Here is a 19,969-nt window from a genome sequence, read left to right as displayed (position 1 = left end):
ACAGATGAGACAATTGAGAGTTAGAAGATTGTTGCCCAATTAGCTAGACTAATAAGTGGTACCAAAAGAACAACGACAAAAAAAATAGCAAATTTGACAGGCGGTAATTCAAAAAAAAGCATCAAGTGGTCATCTTGGGGAAAATCAGAATTTTTTTGTATTTGCTTACAGTTAGATCTGGGATCAAGGGGCCATGATATACTCAATGCCTAGTGCTTCTAAATGTCTTAGTCCTCCATGGACCCAGAAACGTCAAATGACTTGACCAAGTTCATAATCACTGGCCAAGCAACAACTCACATCTTTAAATTCTCATCCAGGGTGCTATCCCTTAGAAGAAATTCACAGAGCTGTAAGATAAGTCCACACCTGAAGAATTAGCAGAGGACTGATGATACCTTACCAAAAAGAAAAAGGAATTATGCAATTTAACATATTTGAAAAGTACCCATGCAGAAACTACAGATCTGACAGATTGTGCAAACTTCCACTGGTGCGAAAGGTATTCATATCCAATCCCTGCCTCAGCTTGAGTTTTGTATGATGCAGATTCCCATCAGAAAGGGCCAGGCAGAAGACAAGGAAACTTTCCAGAAGGGAGAAAACACAAGAGAAATCTATGTACTACCTCCACGTGAACTATTCACCAGGTAACAGGAAAGAGAGATGGCTAGGTGCTGAGAAAAATCTATTAGCCTCTTCTCACAGCTGCAGAAGTTTCCAGGTGTTTCAGATTTCTATTGCCACATAACAAGTCACCCCAAAACTTAGTGGCTTAAACAACAAGCATTTATTTGGCATAGGAATCTACAATTTGAGGGGGGCACTTGGGTGGCTCCATTGGTTGAGCATCTGACTCTTCATTTTGGCTCAGGTCATGATCCCAGGATCCCAGGTCCATGGGATCAAGCCCTGTGTTGGGCTCAGTGCTGAGAGTGAAGCCTGCTTAAGATACTCTCTCTCTCTCTTTCTCTCTCTCCCTATGCCCCTCTCCCCAACTTGTATTCTCTCTCTCTCTCTCTCTCTCTCTATCTCTCTCCCCCTCTCAAATAAAAATTAAAACAAAAATTGGGGCCAGTTTTAGCGGGGGCAGCTCTTCTCTGTTCCCTGTTGCCTGAAGCTGAGTGATCCACCTCCCAAAAGTCTCATTTAGATGACTGGTAGGTTGGTGTTACCTAATGGTTCCTCTCTATGCAGTCCTCTTCAAGAGGTGGTTCAAGCTTCTTTGTAGCACGGAGACTGGTTCCTAAGAGCAAGCATCCCAAGAGATAGGAGTGAAAGCAGTCAATTTCTTAAAATCTGGTTGTGGACTTACCAGAGTTCCCAAATTCATATTTTAAGAAACTGACACAGCAATACTTCTGTCATGTTGTATTGATCAGGCAATCATAACCCATAATGATTCAAGGAAAATGGACATAGACCTCCCACATCTAGAGGAAGGAGAGTCAGAAATTTGGAAGCCATATTTTAAACCCATTACACCAAGGTGCTACACAATCAGTACTGTTAAATATTACCTGCACACTTTAAGATCTTGTTATCTGATAAGAGAGTGAAGGGATTTGTATATTTATCTTGACTACAACGCCAGTATTATGAATAAACCATTTTCTGCTGGTATGTGTGATCTTGGCATCCAGATTGTTTTCACTCTTTACAAATACAAATGGTAACACTGCATTTTGAAATCACTCATGGTACAATCAACCTAAAAGGTCTGTGTAGACAGAGACTTTATTGTGCTACAATGCCCCAAGCATAGTATGCATTTAGTGATATTGAAAATTGATATATGCCAAGTTGGCCCTACACAATTGTCACATTGTTTTGGTAAATATCGATTGCCTCCACATTTGGTAATATAAGATAAGTAGAAGCTATGACTTCTTCCCCATGACCTCACCACTAGGTGATAAGTGTAGTGAAAGTAAACATCTGACCAAATTCTGCCTCATAGGAATATTTATTAGCAGGCAAGCTTCAAAATAGTCATACAAGCTATTCCCATGGGCTTGAGGAAGTCCCTGCTCTCTACCTTTTAGGCACACCAACAAGCTTTATAATAATAGTTGAATAAAAAATTTAGCAAAACTTCTCATTAAATCAGACAGAGTCTTGAGTAAATAGGGAGACACAGGACCAAAATTCTAGACTGAGAACATACTCTAAAGATGTTAGTCTTCTGGGTTTTGTTGGATCCTTCATTTTGTTCCTTCAAGGACAGAGATGCCTGTGTAATCTTTTAGCCAGGTATATCCCTTGCACCCTATCATTCGCTTACTCTCCAGAAATTATGTCAACATCCCTTGCACTTATCACCAAACCTTCTGGTGAAGAATTAAATAGCAACATTTGAAGTGTTCTGGATCTGGATCCCTAAGTAAAGAACTGTAAGGTCACAGTGTTGTGCTAGAGCTGGCTTGTACTGGCTATGGGTCAACTGTGCACATCTCTTCCCAACACTGCATTCTATGACCTCACACTGGTAACTTGAAACTGGCCTGGTGAGTGGGAATAGTTACACAATGGAAATCAGCAAATACTACAAATCAGGACTCTGCCCCTCTGAGAGCTGGTTGCTAAACATTTGCCAGCACATTATTCTAACTGACCACCCCTATGGTATGAATTAAATTTAATTGACATCATACTACTTATACAGGAATATTTGAAAGTAGCTTACTAATAACATAATAAGCAAATATTAATTGCTTAAATTAATTACTGCATATAGTTCTTATATTTAATTAAATGCCTACGAGTGTGTGTGTGTGTGTGTGTGTGTGCGTGTGTGTGTGTGTGTGTGTGTTTTGAGTGAGTTGTTTGTCCAATCTCACAAGCTCATCAAATTCCAGAAGTTTTCAGTGACATCATATTTAATAGAATATAAACATTAAGTAGAATAGAAATTGATCAGCAGCGGTAAATTAAATGACAATATAAGGGCTTTTATAAGATTATCTACTCATAAATTTAAGACTGATGTAAAATATAATGACACATATTTATTGAATTTTAATTTTATTTTCATTGACAATTTTGATCTCCTAATCTGAGGTATGGCCCATTTATGTGCAGTATGATGGAAAAGACCAGAGTTCAAGTCTCTACTTTAACATATACCAGTTGTATGAACTTGACAAGTTATTTCTGAGATTCAGTTTTCTCATCTGTAAAATGGGAACAAAGATGTGAAAGCATTTTCGACCTGTACAATGCTACAAAACATTGGTTATTATTACTAAAGTGCCTCATAAAGAGCTAGCTGTTAATAAGTTAAGATTAGTTCTGGAACATACTGTTATTTCCTTAATGAGAAATAATAAATAAAGCAGTGAAATATTAAAAAAAAAACAACTTTTCTCTCAAAACTAAAGACTACTAAGATTAAGCTTTCCAGGTTCTCTGAGGTCGCAAACAGAGACTGATTATAAAACTGTCATCAGACACACACCCTTGGACACAGTGAATGTCATTCTTTTGGGTGCATACAAGATGCACTAGCTGAAGCTCACTGCCTTCAGAAAACCTGCTCAAGCCACACAGTTCATTGTCTGTCACAGTTCATTGTAGTGCTCCCTAGATCTTCACATTTTTCTTCCCTTCTGCTTCTTTATTATAATTGTTTAAGTGTTTATTCATTATTTTTGAGAGAAAGAGAGAGACAGAGCGTGAGCAAGGGAGGGGCAGGGAGAGAGGAAGACACAGAATTCCAAGCAGGCTCCAGGCTTTGAGCTGTCAGCACAGAGCCCAATGCGGGGCTCGAACTCACGGACCATGAGATCATGAGCTGAGCTGAAGTTGGGCGCTTAACCGACTGAGCCACCCAGGCACCCCTCTGCTTCTTTATTATAAAACATCCTCCCCAGCCCATTCCCCCAACAGACACATTGAGAGAGTGAGAGAGAAAAAGAGACCCGTTAGTATCTGTGCTTAAATCCAACCTCCAATTTCACTAAACATACCTCTACTCTACCATACCTAATAGGTGCTGGGATTTCATACATTATCCCATTTAGCCCTCTTCAAAATATACCCTTTTTAGAGACTAAAAATAAAACCAAAAAAAAAAAAAAAAAAAAGCAAAAACCTAATTGAGCTTCAGAAAGGTTAGGGACTTGCCCAAGACTCACAAAGCTCAGAGGTGGTATAGTCAGACTGCTAATCCAAGTTTGTCTGGATTTGAAGACTATTCTCATTTGTCTTTTTTAATAACCCCTCTAGAAGGCTTTCAGGTTTTTAGACTCCAAGAAATCAGTCAATATTTTTAAACATCTTCTAGGCCATATAAGAGTTTAAAAGTTGAATTCCCCATTTTCCATTAGAATAATTAGCACTTGATTTAAAGCTGTATGTCTGACACCAAACAAGGGCCCTTGTTATGAGTATGAATTTCGACCTTTGAACTCCTAGTGAGTATCCCAGTGCCTGGCAAAGAAGGTGTTTTAATAAATATTTGTTCTTGAATGAAAGAATGGTTCCAAATGGTTGTGCACCTATGCCCAACTAAATAAACACTTCCAGTGACAGGGAAGTCACCATTGCCAGAGGAAACCATTGCCTTCAAGATCTCCTCATGTCAAACTACTTGCATGATGTAATTTAAAAAAAAAAGGAAAAAATAAAACATAAAGAAGGAGAGGTTCCCCAGGAATTGATTTAACTACTTGAAGCAGACTACTTCCAAATAAGATGTGATGGCTAGAAAACTGAGCAAAGACAGACGTCCTGCCTTCTTCATGTCTACCCTGAGAAAACCTCATTGCACTCTATACCAAAGGGACATTCTATCAACAAGGGTTAAAAGAGATTCATAAGGATCCACTGTCATCAGTAAATGCAGTGCTTTGAGTCAATGGTCTGCTTGCAAAAATAAACCAAAGTTAACTATGAAAAACATGAGTCAGTTTTGAAAGAGATGAAAATAGTGCATATATGCCCCAAAATAAGCAAAGCTGGAATAAATAAAGATGATTTAAAGTTTAGAATTCTTTTTTGAATAATATTTTATATTTTAAAGTTTACAGAGTTCAAGGGTATGTTCATGGTATGCTGTACTTCCTCAAACATGCATAAGTTGGGAATGCCTCTCAACAGGTGTTCCTATAAAGTATTGTATAGATAAAATCTTTATAATAAAGTATTTTAAACACATTTAATGACGTAAGTTATTTATAGTATCTTGTTATAAACCATTTTAAAAACCAGGTACCCCATGATACATCTACTTTTCTTTTATGGTCTTTTGTAAACTATGGTAAGAACCATTTCTCTCTCCTCTAGCAAAATTAGCAAGCCAATAATTTAGACATAAATTCCAGGTAATGTATTATTATTTTATCAAACTCACTTTGCATTAAGATAAATTTCTAAACACTACTTTGTATTCTGATACTTCATTGTGTGATTATATTTAATCTGTTTAATTTCTGGCCTCCTTTAGCAGATTTAAATATATTATTGTGCAAATGAAATAACAGAATTCCGGAGAAGGCTAGTGGCTTTTGCAGCATCTCACAGCTGGACCACCATGGAGTCAAGGGTAGCGGGGACTTCTTCAGGTTACACTGATTCTCTCCTGACTTAACAGACGGAACTCTATTTTCATCATTTAAATGTCACACATTTAAATTCTTAGTCCACAAATATAAATTTGAGAAAGGGCACTTTTGTCTTTGATATATGTCAAAATGAAGAGAAACTGATGTGGAAAAGAAACTTATTCTATTTCCTTTCCTAGCTTCCCCTAAAATTCTGAAGAAACATTAACATTTCAACTTAATCTTTTCAGCTAGGGCAGATGGTCTCTTTGTGCCTTTTGTACAAGACAATATGTGTCTGAGAATGTATAAGAGGCACTGAGTGAGGCAACAGCTCAACTGTGAACCCCTAAGACCAAAAAGCACTAAGAGCAGGGGCCAAAGAAAACTTTTTTGAATGTATCACAAAAACCTTCTGGGACTGCTTCTGTCTAAAGAAAAACAACAACAACAACAACCACCCACTCTTCTTCCCTCCTCATGTCCTTTATTTATGCTATTCTTTTTCTAAGACTGTTTTTCCCTACCCCTTTTCACTTGTTTCTTCCCACCAGGTCTTGGAAAATACCTCAGACATCACTTCCTAGGGGCACTTTAAAGTCAATTTCTCCTGTTTGTGATCCCTCCATAGCTCCAATCACAACTATAGTTAAATTGTTGATTTTGTGACTGTTAATATCTGTTTCCTTCACTAAGTATTGACCTATAGAAGATTAAGAACTACTCTCGCTTGTTTGCTACTGTATTCCCATCACTTAGCCTAGGACTTGACATATAGATGGTGCTAAATTAGTTCATCTGTTCAACAAATTTTATTGATTACTGACTATGTTCTAGCTATTGTGTTGAACACTGGAGATACAGTACTAAATTAACTCTCATGAAGCTCACATACTAATAAGGGAGAAACTAAAAAAACAAACTAAAAAAAAACCCTCAAATAAACAAACATCTATTTAGGGAATGCTATGAAAGAAACACATAGGATGCTAATAAAGGAAATCTGAGGGCTTGAGGAGGTGGAGATAAAGCTATCTTGGACATGGCATCATGAGACCATAAAAGGCACATGTAGAGGCAATATTAAAGCTGAGATCTGCAATGGTAAGAAGTCAGTATTGTAAAGTTCTAAAAATGAGTCTCCAGGCAAAGGGAACAGCAAGGACAAAGATCATGTGGAAGATAACTTGATGTATTCAAGAAACAGAAAGAGTGAGTAAGGAAGAAAATGGCCCAACATGAAGTTGCAGAAGTAAGCAAGGCTGGATCATCCAGAGCCTTGCAAGCCACAGTAAGGAATTAGGATTTTATTCTGAGGGCAATGTGAAGACATTGAATGATTATAAGCAGAGATGTGACATGTTCTGATTTAACTTCTGCTTTTAGAATGTGATTAGACTTAGATTTTGACTTTGGTAGCTGGGTGGATAATGTAGTCTAAAGGGACAAAAGTAAAAGCTGTAAGACCAGTTTGCTAGTTTTCAAATAAATTCAGCAAGAGACAATGACAGCCTGGATTACATTAGTGATAACCATAATGGAAATAAGTGAATGTATTTTATATCTATTTTAGAGATAGAATCAGTTATCATAGTGATTACTGTTGGATTGAATGTGTGGTGTGAAAGAAAGAAAATAAGGATAACTCTTGGGTTTCTGGCTTGACCAACTAGGTGGACAGTAGTATAATTTATCAAAATAGATTTAGGATGGAACAGGAAAAAGTTGGGGAAACTCAAAAGTTTCATTATGTATACGTTCAAGTTTGAGACATCAATTAGTCTATTCAGGTGTACATTTGTTGATATAAATATTTGTTAAATCAATACATGCAGTTCTCCTTTCACTTTGGATGTAGAAGCTACAAAAGAACATCACTATCATCCAAACAGATAAAGTTGATAATCTGTACTTTTTGTTTTTCAATCCAAATACCTATAGTGTTTGAATTCCAGGTACTGATAGGCTAATAGGAAAAGATTTCTTGGACAGAGTATGACCTGAACAATTCTAGCCTTCATGAGTCTAAGAGTTCTTTTCCTATTAAATTTTTATTTGAAGTTAATGTGATTTTCAAAAGGGACACATTCTACTTTCTTAAATTTGTTTTAAAAAAATCAGTGAGTGAGTGAGTGTGTGTGTGTGTGTGTGTGTGTGTGTGTAAACTTATATCATTATCATTGCTTTATTTAACAAAATCTTTACTGAGGACTTACTACGTGCTGTTCCCCTCAGTCAAAGCTACCGTCATTCCCCATAGGAGTAGTTTCTCTGCTTACATAGTTTCATACCTTCTTAATTCATTCTCCTCACATATGCTAGGTAATCTTTTTAAATTCTAAGATTACCAAGATTTTAATTCAAATCTCAGATACCATCACTTTGCATCTATATATTTTATTATGTATTTCTAAAAATGCATTTTAACATAATTATAATATTATTATCTCTCATACACAATTAGCAATAATTCCATGGTATCATCTAGTTAACTAGTCCATATTCAAAATTTCCCAATTAAGAAATATCTCATCACTGTTTGTTTGAAACAAGAGACAAACGCAGTCTGCAAATTACCTTGTATTGTTATATTTCTTAGGTTTCTAACTATTGAGTACTTTCATCTTTTATTTATTTTTCCATGCCATTGACTTGTTGTAGAAGCTGGGTCAGTTGTCTTACAGAATGTCCTGAAACAATGTGGTTTTCTGGATTTGTCTGTTTGCTTTCAATAATCCATACTCTTAAGTAATCCACACTGCCTTAGAGAAGAGCAAATAATCTACAGAATAATCATTCTTGATTTCATCAGTGAGATGAGGTTCAGTGTAATTGGGTGAACTAAATTCCAAAGGGTAAAAGGCTGCTCAAAAGAAACATGGGACACCCAATGATTTACCCTGTAGGGAACATAGGAGAAAAGAAGATATGAGCGGCTAAGAAGAACACAAGCGAATTTTTGTCACATTCTTAAAGGACAAGTGTGGACTAGTGTGAAAGTGTAGAACCCCTACAGGTCACAAACACAAGGGTGTCTGCACCCACACACAAGTTACTCTCAATAGGCCTCCACTGCACATTCACATGAAAGAATGGGTGCAGGTTGGAAACTGGAAAGCTCCTCTTGGTAGCAGAGATGTGCAGGGCCTGCTAAGGTTTGAAAGCAGAACAAGAATATCTACAGAATTTCCTCTCACATTGGGCTCTGCATGCGTATAGGATGTTGAGATGCTGCTACTGCCCACAGCTCAGAATCTCCTTGATAAGAAGCAAAATTTGTCTTCTCTTGGTGGTAGTGGAAAGAACCTGCTCATATCCCAAATATCACCATGTTTTTACATGAAATAAAATGCATCTGGTATAGTGAGAGACCAGGAAACCCTGTCATATCTCTATTCCCAGGCAAAAGTTGGCTGCTTCTGAGGAAGAAGTGCCTAAGAACTCGCTTGCACCCAAGATGCTATACTCCTAACAAAGCAGAAGACTGTTACTGCTCAAGGAGGAGCAGTAAACTCATTAAAAGGCAGAGGAGAGAGGAAAGTGCAGGGAACCTACTTGCACTGAGAGGAAGGCAAAGATAGCTTTTCTGGCAGAGAGTTAGGAATGATCAAACAGCCTGACAAGTGAGGCTCAGGGGCATAAGGTCTGCCAAAGACTGAGGCCAAAGCAGGAGAAGTGAAAACCCTTAGCCTAATCATGAGCCCTGCACAGAGTAACAAGAAATAGAAGTCTAAGGCTAGAGGAAAAACAAGAAGGTAGAGATAAATCCTCTTTGTGGCAAAGGCACTTAGGGAATGCTAAAAGTTGAGGACGGAGGAGGAACATTTAGAAAATTTCTCTAGTATTCCAGGCCTCACACCAACAACAAGGTAGTAGCAGTCCACCCCTGGAGAAATTTGAAGCCGGGAGTTCACTACAGCCTAGATTTCACACATCAACAATGACAGCAAATCCAAACTCAGATCATCTACTGTGTAGCCTCAGTTGCTCAAAGATTAATGACCTAACAGAAAAAGAGGCAGATCCAGTTTCTGGGCTCCAGTCTCTAATGTTATTTTATATATATTATCTGCTATGTGAAAAAAAAAAAAACTGTAATGAACATAAAAATCAAGAACAAAATGACCTGTTGTCAAGAGATAAAACACACTCAAGATTTGGCTCAGATACTGAAACTAACAGACAGGAACCTTAAAATCACTATAATGCATGCTAAAGGTCCTAGTGGAGAAAGTATAATACATGAATGAATAGATGGGGAAATTAAACAAAGAGATGTACTCATTTCCTAGTGGTGCTGTAAAAAATTACCACACATTGGGTGATTCAAAATAAGAGAAAATTATTCTTTCACAGTTCCAGAGGCTTAAAATCTGAAGTGAAGGTATCAGTAGGGCAATACTACCTTTGGAAGCTCTAGAAGATAATTCTTCCTTGCTTCTTTTTCTAGCTTCTGGGAGCCATCAACATTCTTTCGCTTCCTTCACTTGCAGCCACACCACTCCAATCTCTGTCTCCATCTCCACATTGTCTTCTTCTCTGTGTATGTGTGTCTTCTTCTGTCTCTTATAAAGATACTTAACATTGGATTTAAGAACCACTGATGTAGTCTAGGATAATCTCATCTCAAGAACCTCAATTTAACTACATCCCAAATAGGATAATATTCACAGGTTCCAGGGATTTGGACAGGGGCATGTCATTTGGGGACCACCATTCAACCCACTAAATATAAAAACCATAAAAAAATGCCCTGGTTAGCAGAATAATGACAATAATATTCACAGTTTCCAGGGATTTGGACATGGGCATGTCATTTGGGGACCACCACTTAACCCACTAAATATAAAAACCATAAAAAAATGCTCTGGTTAGCAGAATAATGACGCCCCTCCAAAGATGTCTACATCCCCATCCCCTAAACCTGTGAATATGTTACCTTACATGCCCAAGGGGCTTTACAGATGTGATTAAGTTAAGGGTCATGAGATGGGGTTATTATCCTGGATTACCTAGAGATGTCCAATGTAATGACAAGAGTTCTAAGTGAAAGAGGGGGTCAGGGAATTTAGAGATTTGAAGATGCTATGCTGCTAACTCTGAAGATGGAGGAAGATGCCATGAGTCAAGGAATACAAACAATTTCTAGAATCTGGAAAAGGCAAAGAAAAACATTCTCCTCTAGAGACTCTACAAGGAAAACAGCCTACTGACACCTCGATTTTAGCCAAGTGAGACCCATTTCAGGCTTCTGACTTTCAGAGCTTTAATATAATAAAGTTGTATAGTTCTAAGCCATAGTGTTAATTTGTTACAGCAGAAATAGGAAACTAATACAGGTGGAAATATTAAACACTATTTTTTTTCCTTTGCAAGTTTATCTGCAGACTGGACACAGCAAGGAAATAATCAATGAACTTGATAGATAGATAGAAAGATGGATAGATGATAGATAGAAACTATCCAAAATGAAAAGCAAGGGGGAAAGTGGGAGAAAAAAAAAGAATAGATTATCTAAATTTTGGAAGAAAACCACAGTCTAACATGTAATTCCATACATAATTCCCAGAATAAGAAGAGAGAAAAAAAAAAACAGATTAAATAGAGGTAATGGTTGAGAATTTTCTGAAATTAAGGCAAAAAAAACAAAACAAAAACAAAAACAAAAACAAAAAAAGAAACAAAATCAAAGAATCCCAGAAAACTTCAACAAGATAAATACAAATAAAAAACTACAGCTATGAAAACAGTAGTCAAACTACTGAAATTCAGGGGGCACCTGGCTGGCTCAGTCAGAAGAGTGTGTGACTCTTGATCTCAGGGTCATGAATGCGAGCCCCACATTGAGTGTACGGATTACTTAAATAAATAAAAACTTTTTTAAAAAAAGAAAGATAACCGAACTGCTGAAATTCAAATATAAAGAGAAAAATATTGAATTAGAGAAAGAGAAAAGAAACGTTTCTTATAAAAGAAGAAGAGATTATAGCAGACTTTTCATCAAGCTATACAATCCAGGAGATGATGGGACATCTTTAAAGTAATGAAAGAAACAAAACAGTTAACAGAATTATATACTCAGCAAAAATATATTTCAAAATAAAGAAGAAATCATAGGTGAGGACAGTTCCCAAGGAGGGACTCACTCAGCTATGAGCAGTCAACAGCCAATATTCCCAGCATCTAGCAAAATGAATGACTTGATCCCGAAGGGGAGCTGGGTCTCTGGATGGTACCACACAAGCATTCTCTATAAGATATAACAAACTAATGGGGACATTGACATGTAGTAGTTAGACTCTGAAGAATAATGAGATTAAGGCTTTAATAGCAGCAACAGAGAGTGTATTGTAGGAGTCTGAGAACTCATAGCCTGGTTCCAGCCAGGGGCAATGGGATCTAATGATGTGTCATTGGGACAACTTTATTATTATATATTATTATATAAATTATCACATACACTGGTATTGGGGGCTTGGAAGCAACCTAAGGGCTGATCTCTTACAGAATTTGTCATCAGGGCTCCCTTGTCCTCTGGCTGCCATCGATTTGGCCATTATCAAAGGGTAGAGGAAGCTGAATTTGAGGTATTCATTCCCTGCTCCCTCCTTGCCTCTCAATCATTTTGACGGAAGCTGTGTTTCTCCACAGCAACTGGTCTTGAATCCCTGTGTCTCCTCCTTCATGGCTTTAGCTTTCACTGGGCTGCAATAACACCATTTCCTCCCCTTGCCCTTTCAGGCCCCAAAGTAGTAACAGCTTCCTGCTGTTGCTAGTCACTATCTACTATCTCACTATCCTTTGTTGGTTCCCTGAACCTGGACCTGAAATAGTCCCCTTATAAGTCTGTTCAACTCTTCCAAGTATGCCAGGTTTTTTGTCAGGACTCCCTAACTCCTACTTTTGCTCATTTGTGTTCTAATTTAAAGTCTGTTTCTCCTTTCTCATCCCTCTTCTTTAACTTTTGGGACCTATCAGCCAATTAATTTGAAGATCTCTCTGATGGGGCGCCTGGGCAGCTCAGTCAGTTAAGCATCCCACTCCTGATTTCAGCTTAGGTCATGATCTCGCAGTTCATGGGTTGGAGCCCTGCATGGGTCTCTGTGCTGACAGCATGGAGTCTGCTTGAGATTCTCTCTCTCTCCCTTTCTCTCTGCCCCTACCCTGCTCACTTTCTCCCCTCCCTCTCTCTCCCTCAAAAGTAAATAAACATTTTTTAGAACACTTTTTTGAAATGAATATTTTTTAGAAATGAAGATGTCTTGGATGATATTTCTGCCTCATTTAGAATCGGTTTATTTATCCTACAGGAATTAAAAGAAGTGAGGGCTAGGGTATTTAATAATCTAACTTCCATCATTCTCCTCCAACCCATACCCGTGGGCCCATACTCTTCCCTTTGCCTTCAGAACTTGCCTGCCCCTACTCATCCTACAAGACCTACTATAGGGTTAGCTCTTCTACAGAGACTTCTGTGACCTGTCCCTCCAAACATCAGCAGATTTAAATGCTTTCTCCTCTTTGCTAACATAGCTCACTATAAATTCCTTTACATAACACTTATCACATTGCTCTATAACTATTTACATACACTTCTCTCCATTAGACTATTCATTCCCACAAGATGGTATCCTGTTAATTTTTCTATCCCTATCATTTAACACACAGCTGGTACACAGAAGTTGCTCAATAATTATGACGAATGAGTGAGAGAAAGAAGCTACATTTTTCTATAACAGTTCTAAGTATAATCCAGGTGCACTGTGGATTTAAGGCCAACATTAGTCAACAAATCCATGGCTAGTAGGGGTCAGAAACCAGGAAGAGTAGTCACTAATCCCACGTGGAAACATGCATTTCCAGTTTTCCAGTTTCATTGGCTCATTCACACTCCTTAATGTTAGCTTCTATGTTGGGCCACAGAAACTCAAGTTTACAGAGCTGAAGTCCAAGAATCTCCTATACACACATGGTCATGGTCATAGCCCCTAGCCAAGGCAGAATTACAGCAAATCAAAGGAAGGCATTCTTTTTTCTAGATTCTCCAAAGTGGAAACTTCAGCAAAGGCAATGAAATTGCATACCTTGTAGCATTTATCCTCTCTCAATCTTTTTCCATAAACTAACTTTGGAATCTTAAGGTTTCAAGATAGATCTTGAAAATTAGACACCTCTATGAGGATGCTATTTAAAAGTTTTCCAAGGTTATCCTCCGGGAGGCTTAAGTTTATATACTCTCTGTTTCTACTAAAACCTCAGTCAATCTGCTGTTTTCTACTCCATATGGTCTGGCAAGTAATTCCTCTCTTTTCCACTGCAGGGAGTTAACCCCACAGCAGAAACAGTGAGTCACAAGGACAAGAACCAAATTATGTAGACGACCCCATCACAACCACTCAAGCTGGTGTAAACATTCTAATATGGCATGGAGATTAGACATAGTACAGTGCTTCTTCTTCCCAGACTTGAGTCATCTTCCTGTATGGATCAAATGTAACAGCAGTCAGTTTTAAATCAAATTCCTTAGAGCAGTGGCATATATTTTGCTTATTGTTTACACCAAAATTTATGTCATGGAAGATGTTGATTTAACTACAAAAAGAAAAGAATGCTTTCTTATCTCCAACTACTCCCTTTTAGCTTGCTATGCTCTAGCCACCCTGCACTAGTTAGTGATGAATTGTTTATTCAAACCTCTTAAATGTGACATTGGTATCCTTTCACATACAGATGGCTTATGCCAAGAAAATTCTCCTAAACCAGAAAATGACTAGAAACTGGTCTAAAGAAATGTAATAATAGTAGAATTAAAATGATCTATAAGAGGGAGTAAGAGATTTCTTTATGGTATAATGGCACTGGAATTAAGCTGAACTCAAGGACCTGAGTGAAGAGGGATGATACAGTGTGAGAAACCCAACTTAGTACCTTCCTTTTAGCTTTCTATCTCATTTAAGCCTTATAGCATCCATGGCTGTTCAGTATGATTAACTCCATTTTACAAATAAGGAAACTGATTCAAATTTAGAAGGGTAAGGAACCAGACTTTACTCTACTTCAACTCAATGAACCCTTCAATTAATAGGATTAGTGGTAGGGGTGGGATGGTTTCTGCTCCAAACGAATTGGCCTGTTCATTCAATGCTGCCCTGACCCACTCAAACATGTATTATACTTTTTCATCGCAATGTCTTTTTTTCTTCCCTCCCTGAAAACTTTCTCCCCACTGTCCATTCCACTAATCCAGACTTCAAATCTCAACTCTAATTCCATTTCTTCCAAGAAGCTTCCTCAGATCATGCTGTGCATAGGGACTATATACCCTTACTGAACTCCTATAGCCTTTTCTTTCTGCTTGACTCACATAGCATTTGTCATATTTTGCCAGGTATTGGTAACTATTTTCCCAAATGCATGTCTTCTTTCCTTCTAGTTTATAAGCAAGTTCAGGCACTTGATCTTAACATTCCCTAGCCTTCGTAAAAATAACCCAATTGAAGGGCACCTGGGTGGATCAGTCGGTTAAGCATCCGACTTCAGCTCAGGTCATGATCTCACAGTTTGGGAGTTCAAGCCCCGCATCAGGCTCTGTGCTGACAGCTCAGGACCTAGAGACTGCTTCAGATTCTGTGTCTCATTCTCTCTGCCCACCACCACTTGTTCTCTGTCTCTCAAAAATAAATAAATGTGAAAAAAAAATTTTAATAATCAATTAAATACCAATATACAAGAAGCATTTAGGAATAAAGAAATTAATAGTTTATGGAAGAGACATCTAAAAATTGTATTGTGTATGTCCTATCACTCTTTATTGCCTACAGTTTACATATTTACATTGCAACACAAGCACAATTATCATTTGCCATAGAAAACACCAATCTATTTACTAAAGTAGGAAAATAACTAAATTCTTCTATAAGAGCTTTCAACAGCAACAGTTGAAACAAACAAACAACAAAGCATGAATCACCATGACTTGAGTTAACTGGGTTGGCCTACATTGTACACAGGCTATCCTTATATAATGTCATTTTCCCTTGTTAGAGAATTTACCTTTCTAAAAAGGAGTCGAGAGGCAAAAGGCACTTGTTGGAGGTCACACAAGCCCCCTTGGATATCCCTGTATTCAGAGCACAAGCTCTAGAAAGAGTGACAGGTTGAGGAAGGTAGTCAAAAATACTCAAGGTATCAACTGAACCCCAAAGTTAGGAGAACAATAAACTCAGAGAAAACCCAGACCAAACAAACAGCTTCCATGAATAATCTACCCCTTCAAAGGAACTGCCCACTCTTGGGAATTGTGAATCTTTTCTGTCTTTCTTTCTTTTGTCATGGTACATGATTAAGTCCTCTAGTTAATGAGAAAAACATTTAACTTACTTATGTTCAATAAATTCCCATGAAAAAGATGGAAATTGGAAACAATTTCCAAGCTGAGAAACATTAAAAAAATTTTCAAAAGCATCCATCAAGCCACCCTGCAACAAATGGAGGTATTTAGCACTATCCTGGCAACCTGAGCCATAAACCCTTCCTTTCCACTCAGCAAGAAGCATCTAGAAAACCACAGGAAGCTCATCTTAGGCTCCTCCAGCAACATTCCTCCTTCTCAGACTGGGTCCAACCCAGGCTGGAATGGAGCCTTAAAACCAGCAGATGTCCCAGATGCAGAATTCAGAATGTTACCCACATATTTTCTTTGGTCATTAAATTATTTTTACTATTAAAGCATTCTTTAAAAAGACCAGGGTGCCTGGGTAGCTCAATAGGTTAAGGGTCCGACTCTTGATCTTGGCTCAGGTCATGATCTCATGGTTCCTGAGATCAAGCCCCATGTCAGGCTCTGTGCTGACAGTGTGGAGACTGCTTAGGATTCTCTCTCCCCCTCTCTTTCTTCCTCTCCCCCACCAAAATAAATAAACTTAAAAAAAATTCTCCAGACTAAAAAAAAGGATAAAAAATAACTACCCATAATTGTACCTTCTTCAGCCAAAATGTATTAACAGAACTCTTGGCTTTCTCCCTCAAATCCTTACGTATCTCTCAGCCATGCTCATTTCATTGAATGGTATTACCATCCACCAACTGGCTAGATATGCCACAACTCCAGCAATCAGCCTTTATTTCTCTCTATATCCAATTAATCAGCATTTTTTCTAAAAATTTTCATATTTATATTTATAAAATTTCAGCCTTGTTCAAATTTAGTGGAGTTGCTATTTTGCAAATATTAAACCAGTGTTCTTTTTTGTTGTTTTTCTATTACTCTTGTTGCTTGACAGTCATTTAACTATTATATGCCCAGAGAATTCCACCCTCCCCCTCACTGCATCAAGGAGATTATTGTGACTCAAAGGAAGTACCAACAAGACAGGAAAACATAGAAAGCCTACTCCTCCACCCCTAATGGATTGTGAAGGAGCGGGGACAGAGGCCAGGGAAAGCATTTTGTATAAGAAAAAAAATATATCTCTGAGGTTGTAAGTCATCAAGATTTGGTAGTGCTTTGTTACAGCAACATTACCCAGCCTATCCTGACTGATATACTAAGTTATACCAAACCCACAAAGCTCTGATAAGCACACTCATGCTATCTCTAGAGTCACCCAGAACCACTCAGAGCTAACAACTCTCTGCCTTTTCTCTTCTTTGTACAGAGGGAGCACAATACTTAGACCATTCATGAGAATTTATAGAATAGGTATGGCTCCATGCTCCAATATCCAGAGCATATTTCTCAAGGCTCATGTGGATGGATGTTAGATAATAACTCCAGGTCCAAGTCTTACCACTGCCTAGATATATTCTATATACTCTATTCCCCATGGGTTTGCATTTTGCTGTCTCCAATCCCTTCTCAACTACAACTAATCATTGGTAGGAGATGTACTCATGTAAATCAAGTATAAAAAGAAATAACTTCCTTTTATCTGTCCTCATTTCTTCTCCTTTTTTTTCTTTTTTCCCATTAAAAACTTAAATTTAGGGGCAGCTGGCTCAGTTGATTAAGTGTCTAACTTTGGCTCAGGTCATGATCTCAAGGTTCATGAGTTCAGCCCCGTGTGGGACTTTGCATTGCTTGGGATTCTCTCTTCCTCTCTCTCTTTGTCCTCCCCCTACTCATGCTCTTTCTTTCTCTCAAAATAAATAAAAATAAAAATAAAAACTTAAAAAAAAACCCTAAATGTAGTAATTGTCACTTCGTGTTTCTTCTATTACCACAATATTTTAGAAAACCTGAATCTAGTAATTGCCTTCTATGTATGACCAGAAAACATACTATGGCCTCCAGAATATCAGCTTAACATCCCTTTTCCTGAAAGTTGCTCTTTCAAAGGCAGGACATGGCATCTAAAATTTAAGCTTCCAATGTAAACAGGTACTTTTTGATTGAGATAGATTAGCCCCTTCCACTACTGCATATAAACTGCAAAAGACAGATTCCTAGCTCACCATCATTAAGTTTTAATAGTCTACCTCCTAATAGTTATGACTGGATGAGCCATATAATAGCGGGACAGATGTTGCAGCAATACCTTGAAGACCAGGTCACTTGACAGACAAGGTACCTAAGTCCAAGAGTAAGAAAAGGGGATAGATTATCCTCTTAAGGTTCTTTCTGGATTACACAGGTGCTAATTGGCAAAGCCAGGATTCAACCAGAAATCTGGTTCCAGAGTCTGTGCTCTTAGTCACTAAGCTATGATGCCACTCAAGTAGGAGACACTGAATATCAACTATAGGTTGACTAGAGACTTCTGGAAACCTTCTAAGAATCTTAGAGTCCAGAGGGATTTTGAGGGCCACCTCCTGATAATATTTCATCAGCAGGTCATCCAATCTGTGCCAGAACACCTCCACCAGTGGGAAACTCACTATTTCTCAAGGCAACTCGTTGGATAAATATAATTATTAGAAAATTCTTGGTTGTATTAAGACAAAACCTATTTCTTAATATTATCCACCTATTAATTTTAATTCTATGCTTTGAAGTATGTAGTATGAAGTTCTCATTCTCATGCCTTCCTTTCAAATATATGGACATGTCCCAATAGATCATTTTTTTCTCTTCTTCCATTGTGCTCTTCTTGGTTCTTTATTCAATTATCACACATGTGGCAGAGTTAAGAATCATCACCAGCCTCATCACTGTTCACTGGAGACACTCTAATTCATCTATATCGCTCTTAAAATGTGATGCATAGAATTGAACAACATACTAAAGAATCTGATGATCAGGACTAGATAAAGCAACAGCCTCAATTTTGTCAATTCCAAACTTCTTATAATACCATGTACAAGAACAACTGACTTTTTTGAGTAAATCATATCAATTCATATTAAACTCACTGTCACTTTTATTTTGCGGTTAAAATATAGCATAGTTCCAAAAGAGTGGAGAAAACATATGTAAAAATTTAAAAACTAGAATGAAAATGAGCATCCATGTATCCGCCACTCAACTTTAGAAATATGGAATTAAAAGTGGTATACAAGCCTTCATATACATCTAACTGCAGCCCTCTTGCCACTTACCCAAAGTAACCACTAGTCTATATTTTGTGTTCATCATTTCCGTGTTTTTCTCATCATTCTTTTACCAACCATGTATCACTAAATGATATATTGTCCAATTTTGTTTCAAAAAATATTTTATAGGGGCGCCTGGGTGGCTCAGTCAGTTAAGCACCAGACTTCAGCTCAGATCATGAACTTACAGTTTGTGGGTTTTAGCCCCGCACGGCTCTGTGCTGACAGGTCAGAGCCTGGAGCCTGCTTCAGCTTTTGTGTCTCCCTCCCTCTCTGCCCCTCCTCTGCTCACACTCTGTCTCTCTCTCTCTCTCAAAAATAAATAAGCATTAAAAGTAATAATAATAAAAATATTTTATAAATGGAACCATAATCTCTATATTCCTGTTTCATTCAACATTATGCTATTGAGATTCATCCATTCAAGTTCTTTTTTTTTTCATTGAATTCATTTTATACCTTTCACAGATAAACTTTTTCCATAGACTTTTTAAAGATAAATGAATAAAATTTTATATTCACCTTTATTACATGGAATCTTCCATCTTCCATCTCAGAAAACATGTCTCACTGAATAAGAAAAATCCTGAATTAGTATAGGGATACTGTCTATACCATAATCCCTGGATTGACCTCTAGAATCCCTTTAAATACAGAAGCCCCAAGTTTTGAAGGAATTGCTGAGAAACAGCTATGCTTCCATCATTTAAACCACATACTGAAAAGAATGAATTTTTATTTAAAAAAAAGGGGGGCAGGTGCCTAATATATTTAAAGTTGATTATAACTAAGTTCAAAAGAAAAAAGTAATTGTATTTTATTTGCCACAGGTGTAAACTTACACATTTAATTTGTCTTAGAAAAGATATTCCTCTAGCAACATTTTCAAGTTGTCT

The 19,969-nt window shown here is 37.6% G+C and overlaps 1 long non-coding RNA gene across 1 annotated transcript in view; it reads left to right on the top strand.

Moving 5' to 3' along the window:
• Nucleotides 1-2,562: 2,562 nt before the first annotated feature.
• The window catches only part of LOC122225001, a 34,551-nt gene continuing 17,144 nt past the window's right edge, over nt 2,563-19,969 (top strand). Inside the window, exon 1 of the long non-coding RNA XR_006205057.1 lies at nt 2,563-2,625. This is a non-coding gene — a long non-coding RNA (uncharacterized LOC122225001). The remainder of the gene's footprint in view (nt 2,626-19,969) is intronic.

This window comes from Panthera leo, chromosome B4, assembly GCF_018350215.1.
Source record: "Panthera leo isolate Ple1 chromosome B4, P.leo_Ple1_pat1.1, whole genome shotgun sequence".
NCBI lineage: Eukaryota > Metazoa > Chordata > Mammalia > Carnivora > Felidae > Panthera > Panthera leo.
The sequence above is the reverse complement of the archived record's forward strand: the minus strand, read 5'-3'. Positions and strand labels throughout refer to the sequence as shown.